Consider the following 14,564-nt stretch of genomic DNA (forward strand, 5'->3'; position numbering starts at 1 on the left):
TGGAAACACCTGCTACACCTAGGAGGAAGAAGATGGAGAAAGGCTGACAGAGAAAATAGGAAATATAACAATGAAGGAAGAGAATGATGGATGGCGTAGTGAGAACAGAATGGCAAGCGACAATGAAAGGGGCGGGAAAATGGACTAAATCAGTTGTAAATCACTTTTTATCAGCAGCAATATACTAAAATATGAGGAAAGTGATGGAGGAATTAAGGACGACGTTGCTTTTGTCATGCACAGCTGGTGTTTCTGGTGTGATAAAAAAAAAAACAGAATACACTTATGGCAATGTGAAGAGTTGATACATACCTACGCACACGCAGACACACACGGCTCCTTGTTCATGATTAGACATATAAACATTCCAGTGACCTTTGACCTGCTTGAGCCGTCTGTCCTCCAGTCGCTTGATTGGCAAGTGGCTCACAGTGCGGTGTTTTTACTACCCTGATACCAGAATGTGCATGTGCAAAATGTATATTTAAGTGTGTGTGTGTATGTGTGTGTGTGTGTGTGTGTTTTTGAGCTTGTCTGTGACCGTGAAAAAGAAAGCGAAAGAATGAGTTGAGTGAGTGTTTTTTCTGGGCCCCCATCAACCACGCTGCTGCAGGAGCCGCCGCTGAGTGTTGTCCAGACGTGAGAGTCTGGAGGTTGGATAAGCGTGAGCAATACTGTTGTTACAATGTCAAAATGCTTTCTGACTATAGTCTCAGGAAAAGAAAACAATCCCTGCACCGTTTTTTTTTTTTTTTTTTTTTTTTTTACAGTGTGTGCCTTTTCACGTTTGGAGCTGCCACATAAATGTGAATATCCTCCGTTTAGTCTTTGGGATTTCCAGTGTTTTCTTAAGAGCTCATACACTTGCTTTGCAGGAATTTTTTGTTGAAGTGATTTATTTAACTGTCACACCTACTCCAAGTGTCATTCACGGAGTTTAGAGTCGGTGCACAAAGGCTCTTGGGTTGGATTCTGGTACGTTGATTGCAACAAACTAACGGGGGTGCAGTTGATGGAGGGGAAAAGTTAAAACCAGACCCAGAAATAATTTGGAAATGGTTTTCCCACATGAAATTCTTATTTCACACATAGATGATTCTGTTGCTGGAAAACATAACCTTTTTGTTGGCACGGGTTTTAGAAACCTCACAGTAACTGTAACTCATGATGGACCTTGCCTGCGTGTAAAAAGGCGTGTAATAAGAACTCAAGTAAAGCTCAAAAGCACACATGGCCTGACGCATGAGCCATGTGCAAGACTTAACCTGTGACCTCTTCGTTATGGGACAGTGTCATTCAACAGTAAAAACCATGGGACCTTTTCTGCTGCCCAGAGGCTGCTCTCTCACCCACTTAGCATACTCCAGTCAGTGTCCCACATGTTAGAGGCCTGCATGTGGAAAATACACTGACCTGATAACTGCAGCGGAGCTATCGACAAGTGGAAAAGAGCAAAACCTACGTGAAATTAGATTGATTAATGGACAGAGGTAATGCTGCAGTGCTTTTGAGAGCGACACTGGATCCTGCACATATGGTGAAGCTGGATCCACGGGACAAAAAGAGAACGTGTGAATGTTGGACAAAACATTCCCATGATGTCAATCTACAGTGTTTATGAAGATATAACCTTTAACCTATTCGGAAACAAGAAATGAAATATTTCATGTATCTGACAAAATAAAAAAAGATTATCTCCAGGTAGGAAAACCACAGTTGTACTTGAAAGTGTGTGGGTGTGTGTAACTGTATCAGATGTATCATGCTCAGTCAGACGTCATGATCGAGGGTTTGAAACCATAACATGATGGGTGTTTGAGCCAAGTTTAAGTTTTGGGATGCTCCACAGTTTGTGTCTTTCATTATCAAGTTATTACTTTATTACAGCAATCATGGCACAATGCGGTTGAAGCCAGAGTGGAAAATTAATGTTATAGCTATACGCCAAGCGCTGCTAAATTCTATCTCTGGCTGTGAACGAAGCACAGATCCAACACACTTCTTTTCTACAATAAAATAAATAAAAAGCTATAAAACATTTGGCTGCTAAAATATAAAAAGTGGCTGTGGACGTTTGGATCAGAGTCACCATGTCCAGTCAGTGGAAAAAGTTAATTTCCTGCCCTGCTTGTGACCCAACCAACAAGCTAGCTTTTTTTTTTTTTTTTACACACTTGGGCACAACATCAGCGGGGTCGCGCTAAACTGCCTGCACATGAGCCATTAATGGGGTTACTCACTACAATTGGGAATTTTTCTCACACTGTAAAAGTTAAGGCAAAAAAAACAAACAAAAAAAAACTGTTAAACCTCTGGCAGTGAGTGCTCACTGTACCCAGGCAGAGTGGAAGAATCTGTTGACTGGCTGCAAAGCACAGGGAGGTGAAGGAAAGCTCATTATTTTTAATGACGTCTCTCCGCTGATCGAGAGAAGGAGAGAGAAAGAGAGTGAGATGGACCATTATATTACTTGAGCTAGCTACAGACTACAATAATGAGACCTTGTCGAAGCATATGACATTAACCTATAACGACCAAAAAACATGGAGGTTGCAGTACGTTAAACATTCCCATCATTTCTCGATTTCATTTTTATGAATGTAACACATTACCCAAAACATCTTTCACGGAAACACAATAATATATATCATACTGTAAATACATTGTTTAGACCTTCTGCAGTGAATTGTGTAAATGCTCGATTAAAAGGAAAAGAACATTTTGGCATTAGCTTGTCAGCTGAGAAGATACCACTCACATATCTCCGTACTATATTTGTAGCAAGAGCTAGAAACAATTAGCTTAGCTTAGCTTAATAGGGGGAAACAGCTAACCTGGCTCTGTCCGAAGTTAAAAAAAAAAAAAAAAAAAAAAAATCTGCCTTCCAGCTAATAAACATGTATCTTGTACAAGTAAGCAGTTTTGTGTTGGAATTATTTCTTAGCCACTTAAGTATTCTTTGGCTAGTTGCCTGGTTGTTCTCGGTTCGTCTGTTTCTGAAAGTTACAGAAATGGTCGGACAGATGGAGTACAAAGCCGGCTTCAGTCCAGGCCAATATGAGTCCAATCACCTAATTGCCCCCTCATCGTTACTTTCAAACTACTTTGGAAACAATGGGGAAATGCTAGCCTGGCTCTGTTCAGTCTTTATGCTAAGCTAAGCTAACTGTCTCCAGGCTCTAGCCTCATACTGATTTAGCATACAGATATGAGAGTGGTATCAACAGGAAAGCTGCTAAGTGTGTATCTCAAAATGTCAAACTATTATTTCGATGAATAACTTCATAGGGTTGCATTATGACAACATATTACATTTTTTATAAAGTAGTCTTATATTATCAAAATTCCCAAACATGAAATAGTTTGCTCAAGATAACCTCCTCAAGTAACACACACACACACACACACACACACACACACACCTACCTTGAGGGGCACATCACTGAGGTTTGGCGTCCTGTATCCTTTCTTTGCCATCAACCTCTTTCTTTTACATCAGTCAGTGTCTCAGTGGTGTAGCTGGTTTGGGGCCTGACTGTAGCCCTGTAATTACCATGTTGACTAAATCCCAGCTGTGTGTGTGTGTGTGTGTGTGTGTGTATTTGCAAAATATGCGTATGTGTGTGTGTTCATGGACAGATAGGAATGAAAATGGGAGGCAGGCCACTTTGGAGCAGCTGCACCGGTGTGAGCCTGTTGGGTTCAGAGCCTGAGGAGGAGAGAGAGAGGGAGGGAAAGAGAGAGAGAGCTGTCCTCATGGTGATTGATGGAGTAGCTTCCTGTCCTGGTGGAGGTTATTGAGGAGCTCCGAGGGACCATCGTTATTTCCTGATGCTCTTAAATATCCTCCTCCAATCTTCCCCAAACCCCCCTCCATCGTTTCTTTCACTTTCTCACTCCTTTCACCCTCCTCTGTACGAAGCCTGCCCCGTTCCCCTAACTCTCCCTCTTGTTTTACAAGGGAATGACAGATACTGTTTACATATGGCCTGCTGATATCTCCATACCCCAAATTATCTACACAGTATCTCACATCCAGCCATGCTAAGACCATTAGATAATGTGTTGAAGAAAGTAAAAGCACTATTTATCATAGATGTAGGCTAACAGACACATTATAGCCTGCTAAAATTGGCTGTGGCATATACATAATACTGTTATTCTCTCTCTGTGTCTATACACACAGTCAGGCATCAGGCCTTTGTCACATATATTTCAACAATGTTTGTCTACTCCCTCTTTTTTTAACTCCAGTTTTACTCTCTGTTCTTGCTCTCTCTTTTTGTTTCCTACCCTACTATTTTTTTCTTTCCCACCTCATGTCTACATTGTAACAAACACACAAAAGAAGAGGGAAATACACTTATTCACTAACTTGTGCTATAACGTAAATAAGCATACTACCCAGAATGTCACACTTTTCCCTCTTTATTTCCCCATTCATATGTTGAGGAAATAGTTTAAGGAAAAATAAGGGGATAAAATTTTTTTTTAAAAATCGTATTTTATAAAAATGTAATAAAAAAATATAAAGAAAGAAAAGTAATTTAAATGCCTAAATATGTAAATCAAAAAATCAAATGAATAAATATAAATAAAATAAATATAATGCACATTTTAATGATATACAAATTAATATATACATACATGAATGAACAAATATATTTTGTTATTTCTCTTTATATTTCCACATTTATTTATTTTATTTTATTTTTCCTCTTTATATATTTCCACATATATTTTCTTATTCTTTTACAGATGTATTCTTTATTATGGCACTCCAGTGACTCCATATGCAATACACTAAGTACTGTGAGCTTCTTTTAGTGCTTTGACCACAAAGCATGCATACTTTGTGTGACTGCCAAAGTATACCAAAGGTTTTTAGATTGATTTCCTACCTTCAAGGCAAACATTGGTTTAAGCTAATTTAAGAAAAGTATGAAAATGAACTTGCACAAATTTGAAACTACCCTGAGATCAGAAATCCATCACAATAAATATGAACTCATCTTTATTTATTTTTGTCACAGCCATGGGAATCCAAATGCAAGCAGGGGCTCTTTTACTGTTAGAAAATCAGTCCTAATGCTGCCAACGGAACAGCTTGATCTTAAGATGCGTTACCTATACCCTTATATTTAAGCCATCTACAGTATTTGTCTCTTGCTCTGTATGATTTTAATAACTTCTGAACATCAAAAAATACATTTATTTAGTAATGTGTTTCAACTTAATGTTGATTCTCTCTGTGCCTTTGGAGTCTCAGATATTAAGTCTCAGATGTCAGAGTCTCCCCCAAGAACTTGAATGCACCAAAATAGATAAAAAAAAATGTCTTAATCATGTGTTATGAATGGAAACCAACAGTCCTGGAAGGTGGAGGAAAAGAATGTAATTTAATATGTTGTTGATAGGTTAAAACGTAGAGGATCACCACAGTAATATGATAGACACTGTATTCCCATCCAGACTTATGTGATGTGACCTATATTGCAACACTTTACAGAGATACTCCCCAAAGTGTACCACTCCATTCAGGCCTCTGAAGCTCAAAAATAGTCTTTTATAACTAAATGTGCATCACTTGGCTAGTCTATAAACCCAAATGACACAAAGTGCCAGCGAAGAGGAAGCGACAGAGGGAGAGATGACACAAAAAAAAAAGGGGGTTGAGAAGCAAGAACAGAAAGTACAGAGCGTGCAGTGGGTCATTGTCTAATTAAATTGAATATGAGGGGGATTTGCCAAGAATGGAGCCATTGTTTTGGGTCATCTGGAAAAATCTGACATGCATCTGTGCGTGTGGTTCTTTAAAAACCATCGCTCTGCAGAGGAAATGGATTTGGTGCAGTTAGGACGAGAAAAAAAAGAGAGAAAGAGCAAAGTCATTCATCATCAGACTGTGGCTTTCTGTTGAGTAGAAACAACTGAGCACAACAGATGGGATGATATGTCGTTGATTTGGGTATAAAACAGTTTAGCCCACACAGGGAGAGAGATACCGAATTGCTTGTTGTTGCACATAACGATAAAACAACATAGCCATACTGCTGCTATGTGATACATAACTGTACCATGACTGATGCAAAACACCTCAGCCATTTTCCCTCCATTGTTGAACTCTCTTATCAGGTCCTTGCTACGATTTGTGTAAATACACAGGCTCAATGGACCGCCATGCCCTCCTTTTCTATTCAGTGACATGGTTCTTTGGAGAAGCACAAAGCCTGCATGTCTCACTGATCACCTATGGGAGTTCAACACATTCACACAGAGACATGAGAACATCCGTTGCAGTCAATTTATCCTAAATGGATTCATCTACATTAACATATTCAACCTGTCAAAAGAAGTGTCATCGGAGGGCGAGGACAGGACGCTTGGTCATCTTTGGATTGGATGTATGATTTAGAGTAGTCATGCATTAAAGTGTGTTTAGGAGAAATGCAGTTTTAATGGAGATAAACTTTTACCGGTCCAGCCTGACAATGCTCATGATAGCAGGTTGGAGAAAATGTTTCCCAAACTGCTTGTAAAATAAACATAAGAACTCGAGCTGGAAGGTTTTGATCACCATTTGTTTAAGTAAACAAAATAATAAAATAACTAAAATGTTCAGTGTTTCCACTGAATGAAAGAGACTTCATCCCATTTATCACACCACACACAGAGGGTAAGAAGGTTTGTATATGAAAAGGCCGATATGATGATTAATGCGCTTACTGGATGTCGCCTAGTCTGTTGTTCAGTCGGTTGGACCAGCCTTAGATATCTCAACAGCTACTGGATGGATCGTCATTAAACTTGGTCCAGATATTCATGATCCCCAGAGGGTGAATCCTTAGCCTGTGGTCATCCCTTGACATTTCCTCTAGTTCAGGTCAAAATTCTGACTTATTTAGTAATATATCTCAATATCTAATCAGCAGATTGGGACAAAATTAATGGTTTGGAAATATTCATTTTCCCCAGAAGATGATCCCTATTGTCTCTGGTGATTTCTTGACCTTTTGCTAACACCACCATGAGGCTAACATTTTTGGTTTTTAGTGAAATTTATCAACAACTGTTGGACAGATTGCCATGAAATTTGTTCAGATGTTCACGTTACCCTCAGGATGAATTTTAATAACTATGGTGAACCCTTAATTTTTCATATACAGACATCAGAACAAAAATTTTTATTTGTATAATACTTTGTTTTATGGCCAAACCTGTAACTCAAATGACATTCTCAACAGCCTCAGCTTTACTTTGTATTTTATGCTACTGTAAATATCAAATTTTAGCATGCTTTAGCATGCAAATTAGCAAATGTTAGCATGTTAACATGCTAAAATTAGATGGTTAACATGGTGAGCATCATACCTGCTAAGCAGCATTGTTTTAATTAATGGTTTAACTCATGGAAACGCTGTGCACAAGTATGTCCTCATAGAGCTGCTCATGTGGCTTTTAGACTCAGGTAGTCTTGTACAATATTTTCTACATCATCTTATTGTCTGTTGTAATTAAAAGGCTTGTATTGCATATCACTGTCTATCCATAGTGGACAAATGTCTGTGCTACTGTAAACCAGAACCATGCATCCAATATTTGACCTTTTTTCTGCCAGTCTTGGTCACAGTGGCAACAAACCAGGGTGTGAAATTTATCAGTCTATTTCAAAAGTGCGCTTGACTTACTACTTCCAATCATAAGGCAGTGGAAAAAGCTGCTCATATTGTGTTGGCCTGGATCGCAGGAATGACTCAGGGCTGAAGCTCTTGACTCTGACGCTCATTTTCATTGTGAAGTCTGCCTGATTTATCAAGATAAGGGCTGAGCAACTGTGGACCTGTGGAGTGTAGTTGATTTCTGACAGGAGTCTACATTGCCTACATCTAAGGATTTTTTTTTTTCCTCTTTTCTTTTTTTAATGCACAATCCGTCACAGCACATCAAAGAAACATTCCTCTGCAGGAATATCCAGCATTTCAGGAACATTCAAGGCAGATTTCAACATAAATGCATCTGAAGATCTGCTGGGGTACATACTGTCTAATACAAGGTTTCCTCACTTCTGTCACGTCTGGGTAATTGCATCAACCTTTTTCATGTGTTTTCTTGCAGCTCCACTGGGACCAAAGGCAGAGGAGGAGAGAAAGGGAAATCACCCTACTTGGGTATATTTAGACTGAATGGTTAAAGAAACATTATCTAAACGATGTGGCCGATAAGAGTTAGAAAAAGAAAACAGTGCGCTTATGAGCAATTACGTAACTCATCTCTTTAATTCTCTTTAATTCCTGTGCTCTCCTGTGAACAGCTCAATGGGATTGGCAGAGCTGATGGCTTAATACCTATTTTTCTCACGTTGCCAAAACGTTAAAGTGAATATAACATAGTATTCCATATTCTCTTGTACAGTTTTACTCACAACATGTTCTTTGTCTCTGCTTTTTGTCTCATTTCAGGGTTTTCTTGTCTCTCTGTGTTGTCTCTGTGTGCTTCCCTGCGCTCTCTGCCTTTTCTTTCTCCTCGCCTCTGTTAAGTGAGTGACTTAATAGACTTTGAATGGGTTTTTAAGAAAGCCAGACCTCTGTGGTTTGGAGAGCATGTGATGGTCAGGCAGGCTGGTTTTGAGGTGTTGTCACACATCTGCATTACGCAAGAGGATATTATTACTTCTCGAAGACATCTAAGAGGAGAGGTTCAATTTTTTTTATGAGTCCACAAAGAGGCTGAGTTGTCAAATGACCAAACTTTGACAGATGGACTCTTTTTAATGAAGATATTGAGGATTAAATCGGATTTGAAAATTAACTCCTCCATTCTTGCACTTGAGCTGTACCTCATGCGTTGTCCATCTGCTTTTCATGGATCTACAAAGTAAATCCATCCAGTGCTTAGCAATCTAAATGTAAGTTTAGCTATTGCTATGTAGCCAACGTTAACATTAACAGCTCTTTACTTACCAGTCTTGCCAAGAGCTTCAGCCATCACTGCATTTCCAGTTCTACTGAAGTTAGCTAACTTCAGCAGAAGCTGTGTTGCCAACTACTTTCAATGGAAAGTACCGAATACTGCCTGAAAAGTCGCTAAATGTCGCTACATGACATCATCGCGTCATATTCACATTCTGTCTAGTGTCCACTGGTTTCAGCCCTTTATCCATTTGCTTCTCTCCTACTCTCTGCACTCACATATACTGTGTTTAGAACCGCCAAATTTCCAATAAAGCCGTTCGCTCATTTACATATTTTCCATTTCTGTTGTCACACAACGGGAAAGATATGAAATAGTGACTGAAATGTGGCCCATTAACACTATGTTAACTAGCAGTTGCTAGTCAAGTCATTTCCAAGCTGCTGCTCTGCACTGTTAAAATTCTGATTTTTATGACGGCGACGTTGTCTGACAAAAATCACCAAACACGTACAAAACACAGAAGTTAAAGACAAGGGCTGTGCGTGTGATTTCAGCTATATTAACTTGATCACTCGCAGAGAATGTTCAAAGCAACAGAAAACCTTTTTGTGTTCCTTTCTCTTACACAATTCAGTCTGCACATGCACAGCTCATTCATGTCCACGTCAGGTGCCGTGCGGCTGAATGATGTCTGCTAGATGTGTAAATGAGCAACTGTTTGCTGACATGTTCGCCATGTCGACTTTACATTAGTGCCATAACATCTTAAAGCTGCTGCTACTGTCACGCAACTTTGTTATCTGTGTGAGTGTCAGGTGAGAAGGAAAATGGGACAGACAGGGAGATCTGAGAAAAGACAGAAAAAAAAACATAATACCTATTCATTTAGTGTATTTCCTGTTTCATTTAAAGTCAGTTTGTTGTGAAGACAGTCAGTTCTTGCAGTGGAAAACTTTTGCTGTTTCCCATGTACCACTAGGGTTGGCCACAGTCTCTGTCGACAGAGATACTGTACAAACTGTGTGTTACGTATGCAACACTTACACACTGGAAAAACTAATGGTGTGACCTGCTGATTTGGACTAAGGGAAATCCCTAAATTAAAAGAAAACGCCTACACGTGTCTTAATAGAGTGCTGCGCCATTACAAACTGCCAAAAGAGCCTCAGTATGCTTTGGCCTCGATTCAATATAAAGTGTGTGTCACCGAATCAAATTATCCCAGTAGTGTTCATTTGGGTTGAGGTCTGGGACAGCCATGAGGGTGTTTCCACTGTAGCTCAAGAGGCAGGGTGCAGCACCTGAGCAGCTGTTACCCCTTCTTAAAGAATTTAAATTGATGTGGAGTCCAAGTTCCTACATCTGCTGGGGATCATTTGTTTCAGCTTGCTAAAACAAGACCCAACTTCACTTTAAGGTTGTGAACTACCTTGCATCGGGATGTATACTGTAGTAGCGCCCTATAAAATATGACTCCTTTAGCTTTCCTCCTATCTACATTGTTTTGTTGATCAGATTAGAACACGCCCCCCGCCCCCCCTTGCTGGATTACCTTCCCTGTCCTCACAGGTCCTGCTGGAGGTATGGTATCGGATGACACATTCCCACACTCCCAGTCAGGCGAGGGAGAGTGGTATGGGTGGGCGAGACGACACGATCTGGCCTCACACGTGCCTCGCTGCCTCTGTCAGAACTGGCCCCGATAGATAGGGGTGCAGACACCTACGCAGATGATCAACAGTGATGTCCTTGTGCGTGTGCAAACTGTAAGAGTATGCAGCATGTAAAATACACCAGAAATGAAAAAGGCATGCACACATATACGCTAAGATAAGAAAGAAGACAAGCTCAGGCTGTCGACCATGATTAAGATGATTATCAGATCAATGTGAGAGAAAATGGCAAACAGTTTTCTAGACAGGGAAAGAAAGACTGACAAAACAAAGAGAAATTGGATAACAGAAAGAAATATAAAAAAAAGTGAATGAAATGAGAATGTGCAGAAAACAGTTTTTACACTTTATTTTTGTGTAGATGAAATGAATGAGATATAACATCTTAGTCAGTTTTGGTAGACAGATTTTGTCATTTTCAGACAGAGCCAGGCTAGATGCTAAGCTAACCAACTTCATACAGATACAGGAGTGATATTATATCAATGTTCTCATGTAAACCTCAGCAAGAAAGCAAATAAGCGTATTGCCCAAAATGTCCTAAACTACATCTGACAGACACAGTGCAGCAGTGCTGGACTACATGTCTGATCACACTGCTCTGAGGTCCTTGAGTTTTGTGAAGTGTCTGTGATGTTCATGGTCCCACTGCGACCTTTGTTGTAAAAAAAAAAAAAAAAGAAACCTAGCCTTGTGCTTTTACAATACCCCCCATGGGACTCATATTCCACAGGTCGACAGAGTAAAAGGGTGAGAAATGGGCGTCAAAGTTCAGGCACTGTCACATGACCGACAATGGCCATTTTACAGTCGGAAAGAACTGCTTCACACACGCCTCTGAGGGAAGACTTTAGTGCTCCTTGGTCACTGCATGTGTGCCTGTGCGAGTGGCTGCGAGTGAGGGGAAAAAAATGGAACTTACTCTAAATCTGTAACTAATCCATTTCCCACAAGCATCAGGCTCTCGAACGTCTCAGTATCACCGGTTTTACGACACCACATCCACATGTTCAGCGCTGGCTGGCGAGTAAACAAACATGTGTTTGTGATGTTTATTGTTTCTGGCTTGAGGTTTTACCATTGAGCATACAATTTCATCATGAAAAGTACTGTTGAATCACCCCTCAGAGCACAGTGCTGATTAAGGACAGATCTGCATGTAACAATAGACAAGATTGAAGAAAAAAAGACAGCTCAACTGTTGTTAAAAAAGCACAAAGGCCTTGGTTTTTGTGGGGAAAAGAGTCAAGGAGCCGGTTATGCTGTATGTTACTGATACATCACTGATTGTATTGTATAGTCCTGAGGCGTGGAATCCGTCTTGCTATGCCAACTTTTAAGAAAACATTCCCCACATTAAGTAAGACTTAAGGGATAAATGTGATGGAAACATTTTTTTTTTTCTTCATATGTTTGGCCACTAGACCTTTGGTCAACCCAAAGGGACCGCTGCCCTGATTGCACCACCCATGGCTCTCAGAGCACTTAGATGGTGGTCTATGGCTGCTAATAGCTTAACGTCCACTGAGGAGAACCACTGCTTAAAAATCGATTTGCACTGGAAATCAAATGAAATGATCTCACTTTCTGGCAACATATTACTGGTGCAAAAATCTAAAATTCAGTCTGAATTTAAGGAAAAAAAGTGTATGGACATTTTTTCAAAGTGGTGGTCCATGTCACTGGGTGGCTTGTTATTAGTGTCACAGGCCATCACCCTCAGCCTGGATTAAATCTCCCTAAAGACCCTGAGTAATGTTCCAGACTAAACTCCATACGACAGGATTTAGTGAAATGCGTCTAAATTAGCGTGTGATAGTGCCTTAATGCCTCTGACTTTTTTTTTTTTCTTTTCACTTTGCCATTTTTTCCTTCCTTGGCCATGTGAAAGGCACAACCAGCCAATACAAACTGGATCATGTTAATAGTTCCGTCATTATTGGATGTTATTGTTGGGTAATATGATAATTCATTGCAAAGCTCTATCATGTGTTAGAGAATTGGGATGGGCAAATGCTTATTGTTGTATTCAGGCCTTAGACATCAAAAAATGTTCTTTTGACTATTTCCCCTCAGGTGTCTTTGGTTTTTAGTAGAAATGAATGACCGCTCAGTTGATACGACAAATGTGTTATCAACATTCATCTGAAGCTGTATTTCTTCCGCCTGACGAATTTAAGTGCAAAATTCATTCTCCCTTACCTCAGTTTTTTGGCTGCACAAGTCCCTGAGGGAAATATCTGGCTCTTTTGCTGCTAATCTCTCTACTAAGCTACTAACCGACTACAGTTGCCAACTGGTGCTGGGCAGGTAGTTTACAGCGTTTCTAATCACTGAAACCAGCTGAAATGATGCTCATGAGAAAAGTGAGAGTGAAACAAAACAGTAAATCTTTGGGCCAAAAAACAAGAACAGTGAGCTGAAAGACTCTAGAACACACGTTTGATGGTAATAATAAGTAGATTCATCACTTTGAACCAACACCTTTCATTTACATTTGGTCCATTGTTAACATAAATATTGCATATAGCACCTTTAAACAAAGCATATACCTCAAGTGTTTCAAATAGTACCCCTACTATGAAAATGTTGATTTTAATTGGCCAGAAGTGACATTATTTTACCCTAATCAGAGACTTTTCGCCTTCAGAAAAAATACCTAATACCCATCAATTGGATAACTTTTAAAAAACGTGATCCTGACTGCAGACTTTACAGACTGACGCCAAAACAAAGCTTTATCTTGAGATCCGACTCCTGTCTCAAAAGGTGTATACTTTAGACAAAACGCAGGTTCATGCCAACTTGGGATATCCTCCATCTGACAAGAGTGACACCTACAGTTGAAAACAACTTCATGGTGTTGAAGTACTTGCTGTAAAAGAATTAGCGAGCGGTGTCGTTGAAGGCACTTGACACATGAGATAAGTATGAAAACATCCATCAGCATAATTAGATTTAAAGATAATACATCTACATCTAAGTCCTGCATCGCCCTTCAAGATTGAAAACACATGTGATTTAACATTCCAGTGAAGGAAACTTTTGTCTATCAGTTTATCAACAGCCTATAAAAACTTTGTCTGGTTTGTCAGCTTCAGTAACCTCAGTGTGCTTTCATTTTGTGCTTCAGTATAAATCATCTTGTAAGAACAGTTGTCACCTTTTTTTTTTCTCTGAAGTGATGTATTTTCTTTCATTTTGGAGTTAAATCGACAACAGATGCAGTCCACGTGTCTCACCTTGCACACCTGGTAGGTTCAGTTTAATGCACCAACAGCAAAGTGAAAGTTAAAATATGTATTCACTCTTGAATGCACACCTTTTTTAACCCAAATGCATGCATGCAAAAAACTTTTAATGACATTTTTATGACAACACACACTGACAAATCTACTGCAATTTCCTCAAACTAAGAGGCACAAACTTTTAAGAAGAAAAAAAAAAAAAAAAACTCCTCCGCTTAATTTTGTCTAACAAGACCTAATACTTACAGATAATAAACAAGCTTAAATTCCAAATAACATGTAACAAATCTCATCAATCACAGTTTATGACTCGCCGAGCCGAGCCAACAGCAGCCTATCTCTGCAGCAACCCTGTCACAGATCCACCGGGAAAAAGAAGAGCATGTCACAACAGATCAGCCATTTGTTAAAAGGCAGAGTCGCACGCTAATGGCAACAATGTGTTTTCTCTCACTGCAGACGCCGCCTCAGCAGCAGATAGCCATATGCGCTCCCGGCGAGCTCCGCTCACACCCTGCAATTTTCCAAGGATAACTGGGGAGGTCGTTTCCATGCAGGGGTCACACACAAACACGGGGGCATCATTTTAAAGCTGTGAGCAGGTTCAGGAGGAGTTCAAGGGAAGCAGGGCATCATTTTCATAATTAGCCTTGCTGTAAATACTGAGGCCCTTTGCCATGATTGAGGCCTTTGGTTTTGAGCTTGGTGTTTATGAGCTCCATTATGGCTG

This window comes from Seriola dumerili, unplaced genomic scaffold, assembly GCF_002260705.1.
Source record: "Seriola dumerili isolate Sdu_G_001 unplaced genomic scaffold, Sdu_1.0 BDQW01000138.1, whole genome shotgun sequence".
Taxonomy (NCBI): domain Eukaryota; kingdom Metazoa; phylum Chordata; class Actinopteri; order Carangiformes; family Carangidae; genus Seriola; species Seriola dumerili.